This window comes from Peromyscus eremicus, chromosome 3, assembly GCF_949786415.1.
Source record: "Peromyscus eremicus chromosome 3, PerEre_H2_v1, whole genome shotgun sequence".
Lineage (NCBI taxonomy): Eukaryota > Metazoa > Chordata > Mammalia > Rodentia > Cricetidae > Peromyscus > Peromyscus eremicus.
In genome coordinates, this window is record NC_081418.1 from 97,973,434 (window position 1) to 97,991,105 (window position 17,672).

Consider the following 17,672-nt stretch of genomic DNA (forward strand, 5'->3'; position numbering starts at 1 on the left):
TTCTACCTGGAATCTGCAGAGCAGGACAGAGCACCTGAGACCAAAGCCACAGACCCTGAGCATTGGGTGGGAGAGAGGAGCTCATGCTGTCTCTGCAGAGCAGAACAGAGGACGGGATGTCAGGGCAGAGGTTCACATCCTGTGGGAGACACTGCACCTCTCCTGACCTGTCTTCTTTCTCTCTTAGCTGACATTAGAACTATCCTGATTCTCTATTTCTGCTTTGTATCACAGACTCTAAATAAAATTGTCTTTCCCGTAGCTGAGCAGCTGAAGCCCCAGGACCTACAGAGCCCCATGAGTATGAATGGCATGCGGCAGACAAGGTCAGTGTGAGCAGCACGGAGACAGGAAAGCAGTGTGTTGGCTTCCCAGAATGTGCCTTGGGTTGTGCTATGCCACATCAGTGGAGGTTTTTATTTAAGGGAAAGTTCATTTTGGGGGCACAAAGACCAGTTACTCAAAAAAGTTGCTCACCAAATGGTGATTTGGAGAATTCCAACAGTTTGAGCCTATGTGTCCAAGAGGATGACTTGAGGACAATGGCTGTGCCCTTTCTGTTATATCAAGAGCAAGGAAGAAACTTGACCATAGTGAACATTGCCACCAGAGCATAGAGTGTTTCAATTCTCAGGAGTGGAAGTTTGGATCATGTGCTTATTACTAAAGCTTTGTGTAGTCACTGACCTTCCCCAGTGGAATGCTTTAACTAAATCCCTGTCATTCTAATTATGAATAAGACTTGAGATTCAAAAGCTGGAGTGAAAACCTGTGAGCTCAGAGAGGTTGAGTAGCAACTAGCTACTCTCTCTCCTTGCTGGCGTCCATAGAAGACTCAAGCTTCTGCTTCACCAATCCAAAAAAACCTGCACCACTCCAACCCCCACCCTACTACTTCCTCTCTATCTCTCCCAGATACCCTCTGAGGCTTAATGATTGCTTTCTGTCAACTAGTTGCTAACACAGCCTCCTGACTCACGGTTAATTTTATTTAACAAACACAAATGGAAACTCAGGTTCACTGTGTGATCGAATATCCCCCCAAGAGTGCAGACAGCGTGGAAGCATGGGGGAAAATACTGAACTGAACTCCAGTACCATAGCATTCGTCTTGGCCCTGATACACCTGGAGCTGTGATTTTGGACAGAGCATTTCCTCTCTCACTAAGTGGATCTTCACCTTCCACCATGGAATAACCGACCGACTTCTCTGTGCTCACTGGGGTATCGAGCGTTTAGGAGCACAGAATAGAGAAGGAAACCAGGGAGTTCCCCAGTGTTTCAACAGAAGCAGAGAAAGAGCTGGTGTGCAGACAGGCACACTCAGAGCCAAGATGCTTCACTGCAGCAGCAGCCCTCCACTCAGTTTTCCACATCAGCATTTCCATGTTAGTGCTGTTCAGCAGTCGCATTGGGATGTGAGGGGAATTGGCTGCCACATCTGCTGCCCCTCCATGAGCAGGGTCGCCTTGGCTGACATGGAGAGGCAGCTGTGTCCTGCTCAGGGCTCAGTGTGCGACTCTCCTGGACCTGGGGTTTACAGTTAGGACCAGACCTTCAGGAGAGAGAATGAGACTGTGTTTCTGTCTAGGGCACAGGAGCATCTGTGTTCCCTGCTGTGAGCCTCTAAACAAACTCTCTAAAAGTAATGTCACCTCAACACATGTGGTCTGAGGCAGCTGGGTCACCACTACTTCGTGGCTAGCTTCTGTTTCATACTGAGTTCCTAGCAAGCATGCTCTATGAAGTAAAATTCTATTATGTTTTAAAGGAATCTTTTCTTCATGTTAAAATTCATTGTAAATTCATGTAAAAAAAGCATTGATTCAATTCCATTTTTAAAAAATCAAAATTGTTTTTAAGTGTGTCACTCTGCAATGCAGGTTGACTACCCTCCTGCCTCAGTTAAGAATTACAAGCCTATATCTCCATGGCCATAGTGGTCATTACTTTAGCAATGTACACACTAAAAGAAATGAATGTAAGTTCCCAGATGAACAAAGGAATCTACTTTCCTAACTACTTGCTTATCTGGTGACAGGCAATAGCCTTATTAAAGCCTGGAGCTCAGACCACCAGAACCCTCAAGTACTACAGAATGTTTGACAGCTGGAGCTTCAAGTGAGCCAATTCTCACTAGAGTTAAAAAGAGAGGTAATTTGCTTGCAAACACATGTGGCAAATTTAAAATCCCAGGGCCTTTTTTCTGTGTTTAAAAGTTAAATTTATATCGTTTGGTCCAAGGGGCCATGCCTCACTTTTTCTTACTTTGCCAGTGGGACCACAGAGAACAGGTCAATACTGTGACCAGTTTGTCTTTAGAGTGCATCACATTTTTGCAATTAAACACCCTCACTCCTGAGCAATGTTCACGACAGGCTTGTGCAGTGCTCTGGTACATGGAGCGCATTCATGACTCTCAAAGGAGTGTTTCCTTCTCCTGCCGCTCAGCCAGACCCAGATATCCTTAAACAACAGGGACAGAGTTTTCCTTCCTCATTGTCCCTCAAGTGTGCCTGCAGACTTGAGCATGAGAGATACTAAGTTAATGAGCACACCTATCACAACGCTGCCTGCTTCTAGCAGGGATCGCACGGTGGAAGACATGAGTTGTGCTCCCCCCAAGCTTAGGTGCTCCCTCCTTACTAGTGATACCAGGGGAAGCCTGTGTGGTGACTGCTGGGTTCATGCTTATGCACAATCCTCTGACATGTGCACAACCACTAATAGCTGCTTAAAGTCTTCTAGTGCTATTCTCAATAAACGGGCTGGGTGTAAGGTCTGCTCCTTAAGGTAAAGGTTCCCAAGAGCTCCTTTGCATTGTTTCAAGGGGCACAGGCACTGCCCGTCCCTACACTACCACTTTACTACTGTAGTGAGAGTATCCCAGGCTGAGTTTGTTCACTAAATTTGTTGAGCTGAATCACTCCATGTGGTGTTTTGTTTGATCTAATTTCTTTAGGGAGAGGCCTGTCACACACACACACAGACACACAAACACTCGAGTATGCTAGACCGCTAAATGGCAGGATGGCAGGAGATGGGTTTTGATGCTCCCTGTGTTCTCTTTTCTCTCTTAGAACAGTTCCATTTTCAGACATGAAGATGTTAATCTCCTGCCCCAAGAGTGATTCCAAATTTTACATGCTGTTGGCCAGAGTGTTGAAATAAACAACAAATTATCCTGGGCCTCTTACATTGTCTTGGGGAAAAACATCCTAGGGATGGCAGGCAGTCCACCATAAACATGGACATCTAGAAGATGCCTTCATGCTGCACCACAAGTTTTTAACATGAGAACGTGCAGCTTCTACCTCCTTTCCCATGATGAATCCCTCACTCATCCTGCCCTCCTCTTCATGCTTCTCACCTTTGTAGACAGTACGAACTTGACATTGTCATCTTTTAATCAGGTTTCTGGCTGCTTACACACATGCTTTTCCTTGCTACTCAAAGACATGGGGACCAACGGTGGTGGTATCACAAATAAGGAATTTCATGAGTAGGAGACTTGGTTCTGTCTGTGCCCACATGGCCTACCTATTAGACAAAAGAGTTGGCAGGTAAGGTATAAGTAGGGTGTGTCCAAATTGGCTACTAGTTACGGGCTTATCCCTGTATGTGGCAGAGCCCAGATTCCTCTTATTTTCATCCTGTAATTCATTGAGTGGTATAGGAAAGATGTTTGCCTTCCCTGTAGCTACACAGTCACCAGAGGACTGTGGCCCACCTAAGGAGATGTGTGTGGCTCTCAGGAGCTCAGGCACTGAGGAGGGGTTTCCTGGGCATGACTTCACTGATTTTCACAACTCTGTGTGTGCTGAGTAGGCACATCACCTTCCTGTTCCACAGAGGAGGAGTAAACTCAGGTTTAGGATGAGTTCAGGTTCCACCATTTGCATTTCCCAGGTTGTGCAATTCCTAGATCAGGGTTCATTCTAGAACATAGGTTCTTTTTGTTTTCCATTTTTGGTATTCTGTAAGAGGAAGGCAGTCTCTTAAGATCATAGTAAAACTCCCTCTCATTTCCTCCCACTCCAAAGACAAGTCACTCTTACCAGGGACTCGTGTCCTCCCAGACATCAGTTTGTCACACTGAGTTTCTGAGCACAGCCTCCTCTCAAGCAGCTTGTGACACAGTCGTGAATCTTTCCTGGTTCTTTGACTGATATGAGTGTTGAAGCAGATTAGCAGCATCCCTGGGTCCAGCATCCTGTTAGGTCTCCACAGCACAGCTCCTCCACAGCACAGCTCCCCCACAGCACAGCTCCTCCTAGCTCTGGGCACCCTCTCTGTCTCCTGTCATTACCTCTTGTCATTGATCTCTAAGGCGAGGTTGTATCTTGTTGAGAAACAATACACTAAGGCGCTGGATGAGCAAAGATCCCTAGCTCTTACACTTAATTTAAACTCAGCCCATTTCTGTTCATCTATATGTCACCATGTGTTCCGTGGCTTTACCTGTATGCCATTACATGCTGTTCCCTGGACGGTGGGCTGGCGTCTCCTCATTCAGCCTTCCTCTTCCCAGAATTCTCCTTGTCTGCTTATCCTGCCTATACTTCCTGCCTGGCTACTGGCCAATCAGTGTTTTATTAAACCAGTGTACAAAAGCATTATCCCACAGCATTTCCCCTTTTCTGTTTATTTAAAAAGGACGGTTTTAACTTTAACATAGTAAAATTATATGTAACAAAACAGTTATCAAGCAAGAATTACAGTTACAATATCTATTTATATTTGGAAAATTCAAAGAAAATATTCTATTTATCCTATATTTGTGAGCCTAAAGTTTCATATCTGATTTATCTTTTATCATAACCAAGGAAAATTATAACTATCTAGGCTTCAACTACATCAAAGACCTCAGAAGGATATAATATTACCTAAGTAAACAGGAAATGCATTATAAGCAAATTGCAAAAATCTAGAATGACAGAGACAGCTGGCTGCATGGACAGTTACCCAAAGTTCTTCTGCAATATTGGGGCATCCATTCTTCAGCCTACAGGCCTTGAGTCTCTCAGTAACTTCTTTCTGTGTCCTGTAGAATGTCTGGCAGTTTCCTCTGTGAAGCGGGAACTTGAAGGACCATCTCATCTTGCAAAGTTCAGTGGTAATCTTCCTATGGGTCCTGCATGTCAACATTTTGTCAAGCAGTCCAAGTAAGAACAGTTTCTTGCTCAAATGGATATTTTTGTCAAGAAGGAGATAAATTCCATATGGAGTGTCTTCAATGCCCATCTTTCTCTTTCAAGTAATTGATGCTGCCAGGAGCAAATGTGTCACATTTTAAATGCCATATTCTGTAGGTCTTTGAAGTGTTTGAAGATTATCTACCTAATTGAATTAAATCTATGTATAACTAGAAAACTTAACATGATTGTAAGTTTGACTATCATAGAAGACTAATTATTAATCTGTATTTCTTAATTATCCATTACAATTTAAATGAGCTGTGCAAACATAATACTTTAAACAAGAGTAGAAATATATATATACAGTATAACAAAATTGACTTTAAATTTGTATTAATAAACTAAAATCCATAGCAATGTAAAACACTTCAAACAAGTTGTTGCTCTTTAAAAGTAGATTCAATAATCTACCCTTTCACCCTATCATATCTATAACACCCCCTATTTTTACTTTAGAAAGAGATTGACTATGACCAATAACAATTTGTAAACTAACAACCTAAACAATGACAAATATCCATAATCTATTTTTTGGGAATGTGGGTGTAGTTTTCTAGGCTACTTCCTGCTGATTGAGGGCGCTGTATTCTTACAGGGATCCTGAGAAAATTAAGAATTATAGTTAAATCTTGGTTATAGTCTGTGAGGATGGATCATCTCAGCTAGTTGCTTTGAAGCTGATTTTGGATGTTGGATGATCTAGGCCATGGTGTCATTGGTGACCTTTCAGGGAGTCTTGGCTGATCAAATCTGATGTATCTTAACCTGGAACAAATCCATAGCTTCTTGTTTTCTGTGGAAACATAAGCAAAGCCTCCTTTCCAAAGCAACATATCCTTATATCCAAATTTTGAAGTCAAGATACCTTTAAAATATACATATTGGTCTAACTGAGCAGCCTTTATAATCAAATGTCTTTCTGCAGTTAAAAATCCCAAAGACAATATAATCCAGACTCTCTGTACGATTTCCATCTTTATGTGGCTTATTTTTATATTACTTTTACTGTTCCTTTAAAAGATTTTATTTTTTAAAACTATTTCTTTATATAATTGCCTATATTCATTTTCTTCTTTCTTCCAAGACTGTGCACATTTTTACACACACTGTAAACCGTTTAAGATCCTATTCCATCTGAATCTGCCTTGTTGTGAATCTATTGCTTTAAAGTGCAGTGGTTAGTACTGAAGCAGCAGCCTTACCTGCTGACTCCACCCATCTCAGCTTTTCAACATGGTGGGGATAATTCACTGAACAGCTCTGGGAGCCATGCTGTCTGTTGACTATGGGAAGCAGTGGGTCTATGCTTCCATCCAGCAGTGTGTAGCCCAGAAACCTCTTTTTTCCCCTTGTACTAGCAAAAGCTAAATTTGTCACAATGCAGTGCACTGTGCCACTTGGAGAAATAAAGTACTGTGGCAGAAATCTGCCATGCTGCACTCAAACCCACACACCACTGAGAACCTGCCATAGTAGCTCATGGCTGGCCTGAGAGACACAACTAGGAAGCTGTTTTTACCTCTGTTTTAGAATCTTTTTTGTTTGTTTGTTTGTTTTTTAGCTTTCTCAGGTTTTAGGTGGAAACACTTGCCCCATGTTTTGGCACCATTTGTAGCTGAATGTTTTCCTGGTCCTGTCCAGCTCCCATGGCCCCATGGTCTGCAGCTGCTCACACCCAAGTAAACAGACAGGCTTATATTAATTAAAACTGCTTGGCCATTAGCTCAGGCCTACCACTGACTAGCTCTTACACTTAATTTAAACTCAGCCCATTTCTGTTCATTTATATGTCACCATGTGTTCTGTGGCTTTACCTGTGTACCATTACATGCTGCTCCCTGGATGGCAGGCTGGCATCTCCTGACTCAGCCTAACTCTTCCCAGAATTTCCTTGTCTGCTTATCCTGCCTATACTCCCTGCCTGGCTACTGGCCAATTAGTGTTTTATTAAATCAGTGTACAAAAGCATTATCCCACAGCACCATACTGTTATTGGGAGTGAAAGAAAGAGCCTGCTGTCTTTATTTTCTGTTTGGAAGTTGAGCAGTATGGCCTGTTTCTTTGAGGTTCTAGGGATCACTAATTCAATCCTCAGTCTCCTGAGCACTGGGATGACAAGCAAGCACCAGGTCAGCTTAGCCATACTTCTTGATAGCTGCTGTTTGCTGAGTGTGCTGGTTGACTAAGAGTGCAAGCCTCTCTCTCTTCAGGCACTGGGATGGAAGGGATTCAGGATTTCAGGGTGTGCCTCCAGGCATCTCTGAAACTCTTTGTGCAGAAACACATTTCCTCAGGGCCTCATTTAGATATTTGGACATTTTCTTTATGTCTTAGTCACTCTGCTCTATTCCCTTAGATGCTTAGTTGAGAAACTGAAAAAAGACAGTAAATATGGTAACACTGCTACCACTGGGAGAAGAAACCACATCCTCAGGTGGATCTTCACTGAACCAGCATCCTCAAGGTGGGTCTTCATTGTCTATGTGGCTGACCTAAAATCTCCAGAGCAGCACAGAACTACTGAGAGAAAAGCCACAGATCCTGACCCTGGGTGGGAGAGGGACTGACGCTGCCACTGCTGAGCAGTGCAGAGGCTCAGGATGGCAGGGAATGAGACATGGCTGCCTCTCTCAACTTGTCTTTTTCTCCTTCTGACACCAGAACTGTTTTAACTCTCCATTTTGGTTTTGTATTGCAGATTGTAAATCTTATTTTAGAAAGGGCTGAGAACCTAAAGTGCCAGTTCCTACAGAGGTACACCAGGGAATATGAACAACACCTAGCAGATAAAGTCAGTTTGGAGATCACAGAGACAGGAGGATTATGTATTGGCTACTCAGCCTGTGTCTGGGACTGTGCTGTGCTGCACCAGCAGAGTCTAATTCAATGGACTGGCTCACTTGCACACACATGCACAGGCAGCTATGGAAGCCCCCAACTGCCCTCTACAAAGTGCAGTGGGATACTGAGAATATCGGGACTTAACTGTTATTGAAGACAGCCATATCGCAACTGAGTAAGGAGTGGTGGCGGTGTTTCCTGGCACCAGGGTTATGGAGGGGCACATGGACTCTATGCTGAGATGTCAGGCTTGAAAAGAACTACACTTTGGTCATCTCTGTGCTGACAAGGCTTTTTCTTCTAAGATTTGAAATATTGGTATCTTAGTTATGGTTTCTACTGCTGTGAAGAGACACCATGACCATGGCAACTCTTATAAAGGAAAACATTTAATTGAGTGGCTTATAGTTTCAGAGGTTTAGTCCATTGTCATCATGGTGGGACATGGCAGTGTGCAGGCAGACATGGTGCTGGAGAAGAAGCTGAAAGTTCTACACCTTGATCTGCAGGCAACAGGAAATGAACTGTGTCACTGGGCATAGCTTGAGCATAGGAGACCTCAAAGCCCATACCTGCAGAGACATACTTCCTCCAATAAGATCATACTTATTCCAACAAAGCCATACCTCCTAATGCTACCACTCCCTATGGGGGGACATTTTCTTTCAAATCACCACAATTATCCTGAATCCTTTTCCTTTTCTGTAGAAGAAAAAAAAAAGAAAAGAAAAAGAAAGTGGTACAGAACGCTGCTTTCTGGGAAGACATAAAGACCATTCTACAGAAAACTTCAGAAGTATTTGCTAAGGGGATCTCTCATCCAGCCGGGTCTTTGGATGGTAGTGAAAAAAATAAGAGTGAAGAGGTGGACCGTGGTACAGCATGGTCATCTACAAGGCCGAAGTCTCTTCTGTAGGAACCACACCGGGCAAAACACTGCTGGTGTGGCCTAGAGGAAGCCTCTGATGAGTTAGCTCCCAGCACATTGGCATCAGCCACTCAGCCCGGGGAAAGTGTGAAGCTGACAAGGCCAGGTTAGTCACCACAGGTTCCTGACTTGGAAAAGACTTGTGTAGAAGTGGTCCCCATTGTGTCTGGGTCAGCCACACAGGAGTGAGACTGGAGCTCACTGGTCAGCTGAGGCAGTGCTGGTGGACAGGTGTCTGGAGTCTGGAGCACTGAACACCACAGAGAATGCTGTATCCCCTTGTCCATGTCCTCAGGCTTTTGTGCCATGGATCCGCTGACTCTGCTGTGGGGACAGAACCTCGTGTGATGAGTACTGTATTTGTGTGTCTTGCTACTCTGTCTTGGAAAAATGGCCTTTAACTTAGGCTAGGCCAATTCAGTTCCTTCAAAACTTGTTGGAAGTCAGACACTCATCTTTTTTAATTATTATTATTTTTTTAATTTATTTTACATACCAACCACACTTTCCCCTCCCTCCTCTCCTCCCATTCCCTTCCCTTCTCTCCTTTCCACACCCCCACCATCCACTCATCAGAAAGGGCAAGGCCTCCCATGGGAGTCAACAATGCGTGGCATATCAAGTTGAGGCAGGACCAAGTTTCTCCCCCCTGCATCAAGGCTGAAGGAGGCATTCTACTGTAGGGAACAGGTTCCAAAAAAAGTCCTCTCATGTGCCAGGGATGGATTCTGGTCCCACTGCTAGGAGCCCCACAATCAGACCGAGCTACACAACTGTCACACACATGCAGAGGTCCTAGGTTGGTCCCATGCATGCTCCTTTGCTGTCGGTCTAGAGTCTGTGAGCTCCCATGAGCTCAGGTCAGCTGTCTATGTTGGTTTCCCCGTCATGATCTTGACCCTCCTTGCTGGTATAATCCCTTCTACCTCTCTTCAAATGGACCCCTGGAGCTCAGCCTAGTGCTTGACTGTGGATCTCTGCATCTGCTTCCATCAGTTACTGGATGAAGGTTCTATGATGACAATTATAGATTATAGTAGATTGCCAGTTCAGGCACCTTCTCCACTACTATTGCTAGTAGTCCAAGCTGGGGTCATCCTTGTGGATTCCTGGGATTTTCCCTGGCACCAGGTTTCTCCTTAACCCCATAATGGCCCCCCTCTATCAAGATATGTCTTTCATTGCTTTCCCTCTCCGTCCCTCCTCCAACTTGACCATCCTGATCCTTCATGTTCCCATCTCTCATCTCCTCCCCTCTACCTTCCCGCTCCACCCTCATTTTACCCAGGAGATCTCATCTATTTCCCCTTCCCAGGGGGGTGATCCATGTATCCCTCTTAGGATCCTCCTTGTTACCTAGTTTCTCTAGGGCTGTGGGTTGTATGTAGCCTGGTTATCCTTTGCTTTACATCTACTATCCACTTATGCAGACACTCATCTTTTAAGAGCTCTGTAGAGATTTGAAGAATCACATTAAGAAAGTACGGAGTCATCTGTCACAAGGAATGTGTTGTGCACTGTTATTCTCTGAAAGTCGGACTCTGGGATAATCTTGTGTCACTGGGAGAGATGTGAAGGTAAAAGAATTTCCATTGCATGAGATCGTTCTCAGCATTTGGTAGACCCTCAGAGGAAATCCTCAAGTATAGCCAGGGAGATGGTGACTCCGTGGATGAAGCGCTAGCGGTGACTGTGTTAGAACCTGGGACAGAACCTCCAGAAAGCGCATGACACTGGGGAGGGTTGGCCACCTCTGTATTCAAAGTTCTCTCAAGGTGAGGGGCCGTGGAGACAGGAGAAGCCCCGGCTTCTGACAGCACAGCCAGCTGGGCAGACACAGCAGCACAGAAGAGACTCTGTTTGACCAAAACGTCAGGGAAGGACAGCACTCGAGGCCGTCTGCTGACCTCTGCAGGTGTGCTGAAGCACCTGTATGTTCTTGCTCACACATGAATGCACATTTTCAAAATACAGATCATTAACACATATTTACTGATCACACATAAATGATTAAAAAGGGAAATCTATAAATATCTAAGAAATACAAAGTTCCTAAATATCTTAGCCAAATTGTTTGTCATTTGCAACTCCTGGTTTTGTAGCCAGAATAATCCTGACTTGAGGTCATGGTGCCTCAGCATGCAGATGCTGAAATTCCCTGTGTGCATCACTAGGGTTGGCTTTTCAGAAGTTTCTGAAGTATTGGTTGATTCTTGTCTTGCATGAGTCTAAACCTCTTCTTGAATGAAGAGGAGCTTCAAATCAAATTACAATGCTCTGTCTTAGACACAGGTGAGAGAGTCAGATGCCTTCCCCGACTTGAGCCTGTGCAGTCAGGAATCCACACACTTGCACAATGCAATGAAGGAGCAGGAGTAAGCTGTTCAGTTCCTATTGGTCTGGGAGAAATAATCAGAAAAGGGGTAACTGGTTCCAGCTAAGTTGATATCCCTGGCCCTGTGGCTTTGCTGGGCTTAGTGAACCATCTTCACCCACAATTGCTTGGGCTGCAGCTTTTCCAGGCTATATGAGCACATGGATCACCCTGCAGTTCTGGGTCTCGAGGGTCTCCCCATCCCTACAACATTGCCCTACTGGGGATAATCTGTGGTAGTCTAACCTTGAGACAAGCTTCTCTGTGTGTTTCCAGGCTGTATGCAACCTCTTAAAATTTCATGGTTTCTCATGAGAAACCTCTCGTGGCCTCACAGCTCTTGAGGAAAATGGTCTATATAGCCGAGCATCTCCAAAATAGGCTTTCTAGAGATGGAAGCTCTGGAATACTGGTTGTTTGGCTCTGTCCACGTTTGAAAGGCACAGAGCATGGAAGCCACTTGTGTGAGTCTAGGTCTAAGGCAAGAGCTAAGGCAACCCAGGGAAACATAAGCCTGCACCTCAGAATGCAGAGGCCAGCAGACCTGGAGATCTAAGGACAAAGAAAACATGTCTGTTTCAGGAGAGATACAGCAAAAATTTTCTTTTCTCTTGTCTGTTCAGTTCCCAGATGTCTTCATGTTGCCCACCTCAGTTGATCCCTCTCAACTTTGCCCACTGAGTCCACAAACCCACACAGAAAGTTTTTACAATTAACTCACAATCACGTCCAGAAGTATTGCTCCATTCACTCAAGCTAACAGTAAAGTCCATCATCACAGCTCCCTGTCAGCTGTGGCCAGAGCTTTGTGGCTCTATCATGGGGAGGGGACTCATGGAGAGAATCCCCAGGGCTTTGCATTTTTCTCCCAGGCTGCCAGGCCGAGTTCTGCTCAGACACCAGGCCCCTGTCGCCTCAGACTTTTCTCTCTTGTCCATTGCAGTTCAGAGTCTCAAGGACCTGTGCCCTGTGGTCATTCCATGAGATTTGTACAACCAGAACCTCCATCTTGCACCAAAGGACACCGAGAGAGAGGAACAGACACACGTGGTATCCTGTGTGGTAGACTGATAAAGATATGAAAACTTCCTGATCTGAGACTTTCTTCCCCCTCAGCTGCCAGTGACTCTCCGGAAACTATCCAGTGTCGGAGTCTGTATATATCCCTCCACAGAATGATCAGGGGGTAGAAAGGCCTGGGCAGTTTGAATTTGATTACTTCATACTTGGCTGCTTTTCAGAGACCCTTGAATTATCAATTTGTTTCAATGTGACAGTTAGAAATACTCATTCTTCTGATAGCTAATGCCAGTATTCCCAGCCCTTTGCAAACTGAGGCTAGAGGCTTCCTACGAGGTCAAGGCCAGCCTCTGATGGAGTGTGAGACATTGTCTCACAGGAAAAGAAGGCAGGCAAGCAGGCAGACAGGCTGGCATGAGGCAGGAAGGCTGGCTTGTTGACTAATTCTAAACAGAGGACTCAGTTCCCTTTGTGTCCTGTTCTGAGCTCCTCCTGAGTGGTGGCCTGGGGACATAAATTATCTAAGGTCTTTGTATGTGTCCATAAAGTGTTCAGTCCTTTGCAGAGATAGAAGGGACCCTGGGATAGAGAGAGTGCTGAGCAGTGTGTTCACTAGGAGATGTAGGAACTATGAGGAAGGCAGGGCCACTGAGGGGAGCACACTTGAACCCATTCCTCACTTCCAAACAAGTCAATGAGTGATGCAAAGCAAACCTCACCTTGATGTTAATGAGGAAGCTGGAGCAGGGAAGCTGCTTCAGGCAGCAGAGGGGTGGGGCTCTTTCCAGAACACTTCAAGAATGCTGAGCAGGACAGCTAGGCCTAGCATGTGCTAGGGGGACATCTCAGGTTCACCTTGGCATCTGTGGCTTAACACTGCACCCCAGCAAAGCAGAACAGCCAAGGGGGGGGGGCTTCACATGTGCTATGAGTGGGACTGAGAGCACCAAGAGATTGTGACAAGTTGTTTTCTCTTAGCAGGTGAGAGAGAGAGGAGTAAATCATAACACATGTGATTGTCCCAGAGCAGAACAGAGGGCCTGAGCGTTGTCACAAACAGAACAAGGAAGAGCTTGACCTCCTCCCTAATGGCAGCTCCTATCTCCTAGAAGGACACTGGCCAAGTTGCTCTCGAGCAGATTCGCTCCAGATCACCTGTCTCTGAGCATATACAGTCACTAGTGTTCAGTGTTGAGTCAAAGGAGCATTTGCTTTTCTAATTTTATGTTACTAAAAGTGACTCTTCAAAGTTCCAATTCCTTGTGAGTCTGCATGGTGACAAGTAGCTTGCCTAGGATGTATGTGAATGCAATATAGAGACCATGTACTGTATAAGTGAAACTATTTTAAATGACTCAAGGAGTTCATTCTCTGATGGTTGCATTTCATTTTCATGAAGCAGCACTTGCCTTTTGCACACCCAAAGTGCTCCTATATGCATATTTTCAAGTGTTTGCACATGCCATGCATTGTGGGTGTCCCTGAAAGCATTATGGCCAACAGGGAAACAATCCAGGTAAGGTAAAATAAAATTTGGGTTCAGCTTGACTTTAGTTAGCCAGAACTAGGTCAAAATTTCTGGAGTCTGACATCAAGCAATTTATTTCTTACACATTTAAACATAGTCAGACTTTGGGGAAAAGTTTCCATGTGACACAAAGCTTCATAGCAGCACCTCATACATGTCAGATCAATTATCAGTCAAAGCTCTTCAGTTTTGTTTTTGTTAAAACAATCCAAAGGAGAAAAGCATTCTTCAGGGCAAGCTTCACTTCAAGTTTCTGTCAGCATGAAGTAGGAGAGAATAAGCATATCTTAAAAGTCCTTTGCCACATTATGTGTTCTTCCAGCCCCCATGACATGCAGGAAAGGGCAGAGATTCTTCTGGAAGGCCCATAACAACCTCTCTTCCAGTGCTGGGAAGAAAGAAAACTCACTTTCAGATATGTGTGAGTGTCTTGTGTAGCTTGGGGGAGTCTGAGTATATGTTCCCTGCACATGTATAGGTACACACAGTGTCCACATGTGTGCAGAGGGAGGGCAGGGTAGGAGTGTCTCCTTCTGCTCTCTTCCTATCGCCTTACTAGGGTCTCCCACAGAAAGGGAAGCTCATCATTTTGGCTAGGCTGGCTAGCCAGCAAGCTCTCAGAATCTGCCCATTTGTGGGGGGGGGGCTACCCACCACCCCCACATTTCCCCAGAGTGCTCTTGAGTAAGAGCAGCAGAAAATATTAAATAGAAGGATTTAGAGTGTGGAGATAAACAGATAGAAAATATAGGATAGCCTCAGGAGAGCCTGGAACCTATTCCACTGGGCTGACTATCTCTCCCCAGGGTATTTAAAAGAATGCCAAGGGGTGGAGCAAAAGACCTCCTCCCAGCACAGCCCAGTGCAGACCATCTCAGACACCTGCACTCAGGCCCGTAGTCCAATCATCTTCTCTATGAAGACCTGCTGGATAAAGCCACTAGGAAACCTGAAAATGGGCTCCCACACCCATCTTCCCACTCAACCTCTAAACTGGGGTTACAGGAACATGCAGCCATGCCTAGCTAATTACACAGATGCTGGATATTCAAACTGAGCTACCTCTAAGCCCTAATTTCGGATTCTTTAAAACATATTTTTCTGTAGTCCACATTGGCCCAGAACTTGAAGACCAGGCTGGCATAGATGTTGTGATCTCCTCTGACATACCTTCGAAGTACTGGGATTACACACGTACCACAATACCTGCCTCTCTTGGTTGCCATTCTAGTGCTGTGTAATGAGTTCTGCTCCTTTGCATGATTGGGACTAAAACCTTATAGAAATGGATTGCTTAGGTTTGACATAGCCAACAGCTGTAACCTTCTGAACTTTTGGTGACTTCTAAGGACACTGGGTAATGGGGCACATAGCTGTTTATTTAACCTGGCCTACAAGGATCTTGGCCTGCTCAAAAGAATCTTGACATTTCGATGCCAATATCCTTCAAGTTATATAGAGGATGTGTAGCTTTGGAAAGATGGGGTATGAAAATCTGCCAATATCCCAAGAGCCCCCCAAATGTTTCTAACTCCTTTATATTTACATATATGAGCTGTTGTAGGATTTTCTCAACAACATTGTCATATACATTTCTTACCAGATCATAATATCCCATGAATTTTACAGCTGTATCTGGGCCCTAAACCTTGTGTGGATCTCACAGTCTTTTTCCTTCAGATGTGCCTGTATGTCTCTCCCATGGCTTTCCGAATCTGCAAACACTCAGAGGTTAGCATCATGCCACTTATATAAGAAAACCTTCTCTAGAAGATGGGCATGTCACGGCAACATCCTGAACCACCATCCCACAACCAATAGTGCAGTTATAAAGATAACTTTGGTGAAGCACTCTGAAAGTTCACTGTCATGGATTCTGAGCAAGTGCCAGGTGATTCCAGAAATTTACAACTCTGAAGGTTCTAAAGTTCAACATAAGCAAGGTCTAAGACTGTGGAAAGTTTCCATCCACTTCTATCAGTTGCTTCTTCTGCAGATGAAGGTTGAGTACAAAAGCATGGAAAGGAGGAGCTAACATAATTAGCTCTCTGTACTTCTCAGTCACTCTCTCTGAGCTGTTACATTTCCATATCCTAGTGATCTCCCATGGCTCCTCTGTTCATCTCTCTACCTTTGATGAACTCAGCGGGTTTGACTGAATTTGCTTAGACCTTTCCAGGGACAAGAGGGAACATAGCCTTGCTCTCCCCTGCTGCCACCTGCTGGATCCCTTGGTCCAAGAGGCCCTGGATTGGCACTGTACCTGTAGCCATAGCTGTTGCCTCTCCATTCACCATAGCATGGCTGGGCAAACCATCTCCACCCCTAGCATTGCCTATTACAGGAAAGAAATATCAGTCTGGGAAAGATAATTATCCATTCTTGAGACAGGTTTGGCTGTCCTCACCTGCATTGTTCCATCACAGATGTCTTCTGTGACACCTCCTTGGGCTTTCAAGGCTCCCAGTAGCTCCTTAGCCTAGGATTTCGCTACCAGTGTTTTTCCATATGAACTCTGGATCCAAACAAAAAAAGCCACATTTGTCTTGAAGTAAGCAATACAGGCCTTTCTTCCTTTTGTTTTCTCCTCTTGGTTTCTCTCTCTTTACAGACACTTTAGATGTCACTAGATCTGAGAAAGACTTTCCCATTTTATAAAGATCCTGCCCCTCCAAAGGGCTCAGAACAGTTGCTAAAGCACCAGACCAGCCTTGAGGTCCCTGCTGGATCAAACTGTTCTTTAACTCTGTCAACATAGTTATCTGCCTTGTGGAGTGGGGTTCAATCACAGCTTCTATGCCCAGTTTGCTCAACAGCATCTGCCCCTCCTCTGTGGTCCTCCAGCCCCTGGCATTTACTCGGACCTCAGATGGAGATCACCAAGTATTCCTAAAGGCTCTAATAAGCCAGTTCATCGGGGACTTATTCCCCTCATACTGTCTCACTTAATGCAGCCTTTGCCTTCAGGAGGCATAGGTAGTCAGGTCACTCAGATCTTCTGCAGTTAGACTGACCCCATGTCCCAGCGCCTCACAAGCCAACCTGTGTCAGGTCTTTCGCTGCTTGTTTAAAAGTCTGTTCTAATTCCAGCTGTTCAAGGGCTGGGTATTTCCTTATGGCCCTCTTTCTTGGTCAGAGCTATTATTAAGGTCCTCATCTGCATCGGGACACATAGTTCCCCCCTTTTTAGAGGCCTGAAGGGCATCTTCTATCGATCTCACCACTCTCATCCTCTCACTTATCTAACTTACTTGCCCTATAGGAGGTTAACATGGAGGATACTAGCTGCATCTCCCTCTTGTTGTAACTCCTCCTTTACACAATTTCCTGGGTGGCCACCCTATCAGCCTCCGATGCATTTCTTCTACACAGAAGAGTGGACAGGCAACTTCTGCCACTGCTTGCATACAAACTCTACATTAGTGCACAAATCTCAAGACTCCAAAATCTCTAAGTCCTTAACCTTTTCTGGGCATCTCCATATACATGTGGTGGACTCTGCTTGTCAAGCAGTCATGCCACCTCGTAGCACATAAAGACTGCCATCCTGTGAGTCTCCCACAGACACTTCTAATGACAGCTCAGTCTCAGTTGCACGTCTCACTACACATACCCAGAAACATACAACTGCTGCCGTAGCAAAAAAGAACACTTAGATGCATCATACAGAAAAGGTCACATTGGAATTTCCTCCTCAGCATCATTTGTTTCCTTGCTACCCAGAGCCAGTGCAGGGCAATAGGCCAGTGGAAAATCATCCTGCTCCTGGCCTGTCTCCAAACC

The 17,672-nt window shown here is 44.9% G+C and overlaps 1 long non-coding RNA gene across 2 annotated transcripts; it reads left to right on the forward strand.

Moving 5' to 3' along the window:
- The first annotated feature begins 260 nt into the window (after nt 1-260).
- LOC131907128 (uncharacterized) lies at nt 261-13,734 on the forward strand. Of its 2 annotated transcripts, XR_009378293.1 has the most exons (5): nt 261-326; nt 5,051-5,165; nt 7,555-7,662; nt 7,897-9,073; nt 12,285-13,734. It is a non-coding gene; the product is annotated as an uncharacterized LOC131907128 (long non-coding RNA). The 2 variants fall into 2 exon arrangements; XR_009378292.1 differs by lacking the exon at nt 5,051-5,165.
- The last annotated feature ends 3,938 nt before the right edge of the window (nt 13,735-17,672 follow it).